Here is a 3,151-nt window from a genome sequence, read left to right on the forward strand (position 1 = left end):
TAAATAACGAAACATAGAATACAAATACCTGAAAAAAAAAAAGGAACTAACAGGTTTTCCAAATTTTAAAAGAAAACTTCTCTATAGGAAAATAATCATACTCAGAGTTTTAAAAATAGTAACAAAGAGAATTTGCTCAGGATCTAGTTATAACATACACGGATTAATAGCTAATATACACACACATACACACACATTAATTAACTCAGTACAGATAAAAACTTAATAACTTGTCAGAAAATTATTTGGAATTGCATTAAAATGCAAGTGCCTACCCTTCAATTTAATAATTCTTCTTCCAGATACATATTCTATAGAAATACTTACACATGAAAAGTTATAAAGTCTTGTAATAACGAAAACTGTAAATAAACTAAATCAGTATGCAATGATTAAATAAATATATGTAACATATGCATAATAGCAAATTTTATTAAATACTTTAAAAAGGCGATGTAGATTTAGATAAACTAATGTGGAAACTGTCTAACATATAATGTCATGCAAAAGAAAAAGCAAATTAGCAAAATTATTTGGAAGAAGATCCTACTTATATAAAGTACATATACAACAAAATTACATGTTTATATTACTAGGTATATTTCAGCAGTTATTCTAATAATTTCCATTTTTAGATGCACATGTATACATACACATACACCTACTAGCATATATAAAGCTATTCCAAATAGACAAGGAAAGGCAAACCTAATTATTCTTTTGGATTAATTATGCAAAAGTACTGGGGAAATAAAAAACAGTCTTGGAAGTCTAGGGTTTGGAAGAAATATACTATTAAGGAGTATTGAGAGAATGCCCATTCCTCCCACATAATACCTGCAGCAAGTACACATGATCAAAAATATTCTTTGTGTCTCTCCATCTTGCAGCCTTAAAAGGTCTGTCAAATGACTTTAGAATCAATGTAAGTCTCTTCTGTCCTGTTGACCACTGTATTGTAAAGCAGTTAGGATAATGTCTGTGCATAGGAAGTACACAATATTTGTCAAATGAGTGTAGTATAAAATGTACTCTTTAGGGAACTTTCCAGAATGCTTGGTGAGATGCAGAGGAGCGGTGGCTGTCCAAGCTGCACCCAGCAATGCGCTGCTCCCCCACACCAGCCTCAGCCCTCTCACCAGCTGTAAAAAATGGTGAAAGAAACCACTCACTATGATGTTTTGGGGGTCAAACCCAATGCCCCAGGAGGAATTGAAAAAGGCTCACAGGAAACTGGCCTTGAAGTATCACCCTGATAAGAATCCAAATGAAGGAGAGAAGGTTAAACAGATTTCTCGAGCTTATTAAGTGCTCTCTGATGCAAAGAAAAGGGAATTATATGACAAAGGAGGAGAACAGGCAATTAAAGAAGGTGGAGCTGGTGGTGGTTTTGGCTCCCCCATGGACATCTTTGATATGTTTTTGGGGGAGGAGGAAGGATGTAGAGAGAAAGGAATGGTAAAAATGTTGTACATCAGCTCTCAGTAACCTTAGAAGATTTATATAATGGTGCAACAAGAAAACTAGCTCTGCAAAAGAATGTGATTTGTGATAAAAGTGAAGGCAGAGGTGGTAAGAAAGGAGCAGTCGAATGTTGTCCCAATTGCCGAGGCACTGGAATGCAAATAAGAATTCATCAGATAGGACCTGGAATGGTTCAGCAAATTCAATCTGTGTGCATGGAGTGCCAGGGCCATGGGGGATGGATCAGTCCTAAAGATAGATGTAAAGGCTGCAATGGAAGGAAGATACTTCAAGAGAATAAGATTCTATTTTTTTAAATATTTTTTTATTGGAGTTCAATTTGCCAACATATGGCATAACAGCCAGTGCTCATCCTGTCAAGTGCCCCCTCAGTGCCCATCACCTAGTCACCCCAACACCCCCCCCCACCTCCCTTTCCACTACTAGAGAAGATTCTAGAAGTGCATATTGACAAAGGCATGAAAGATGGCCAGAAGATAACATTCTATGGTGAGGGAGACCAAGAACTAGGACTGGAACCAGGAGATAGTATCATTGTTTTAGATCAGAAGGACCATGCTGTTTTTACTGGAGGAGGAGAAGAGGTGTATGGATATACAGCTGGTTGAAGCCTTGTGTGGCTTTCTTTCTTTCTTTTTTTTTTAAGATTTTATTTATTTATTCTTGAGAGACAGAGAGGCAGAGACACAAGCAGAGGGAGAAGCAGGCTCCATGCAGGAAGCCAACGTGGGACTCGATCCCGGGTCTCCAGGATCATGCCCTGGGCTGAAGGCAGGCACTAAACCGCTGAGCCACTCGGGCTGCCCCTGTGTGGCTTTCAAAAGCCAATATCTGAAGAAAAAGAAAAAAAAATCAAAAGCCAATATCTACTCTTGACAACCAAACCATTGTCATCACCGCTCATCCAGGTCAGACTGTCAAGCATGGGGATATCAAGCGTGTGCTAAATGAAGGCATGCCAATTTATCGTAGACCATACAAGAAGGGTGGCCTAATCATCGAATTTTAGGTAAACTTCCCCGAGAATGGCTTTCTCTCTCCTGATAAACTTTCTTTGCTGGAAAAACACCTACATGAGAGGAAGGAAGTAGAAAAAACTGATGAAATGGACCAGTGGAACTAACTGGTGGACTTTGATCCTAATCAAGAAAGACAGCACCATTACAGTGGGGAAGCATATGACGATGATGAACATCATCCTAGGGGTGGTGTTCAGTGTCAGACCTCTTAATGGGGCCAGTGAATAACACTGCTGGCATTATAAATGCAGTAGTGAATGAATGAAGGACTATAATCATAGCTCACTACTTGCCATTGTTTTTGTTTTAATATTCAACTATAGTAGTGTTTCAAAAGTTAAATGAAGAATAAACTCAAATATAAAAGCTCAAAAAAATGTACTCTTTAAATTACTAACATAAAATCATGTTTAGAGGCAGGATTTATAAAACTAAACTGCAGTTTGGACACTGTATACACTTCTTCATCAATCCATTTGTTCAACTAAAGTGTATGTATACATGTATGAATGTATTTATTACATCCTTATTATTAGATAAGCCGATCATGGTTTCTGCCTTCAAGACACTTATACTGCCTTCAAGACACTTATACTGCATTGGAGAAGATAGATAAAAATTAAATAAATCATAAGAAGGACAATATT

General features: G+C 37.3%; 1 pseudogene; it reads left to right on the top strand.

Moving 5' to 3' along the window:
* The first annotated feature begins 1,151 nt into the window (after positions 1–1,151).
* LOC112933779 (dnaJ homolog subfamily A member 1-like) lies at positions 1,152–2,716 on the top strand (annotated as a pseudogene).
* The last annotated feature ends 435 nt before the right edge of the window (positions 2,717–3,151 follow it).

The sequence above is a fragment of the Vulpes vulpes genome, chromosome 4 (assembly GCF_048418805.1).
Source record: "Vulpes vulpes isolate BD-2025 chromosome 4, VulVul3, whole genome shotgun sequence".
Taxonomy (NCBI): Eukaryota; Metazoa; Chordata; class Mammalia; order Carnivora; family Canidae; genus Vulpes; species Vulpes vulpes.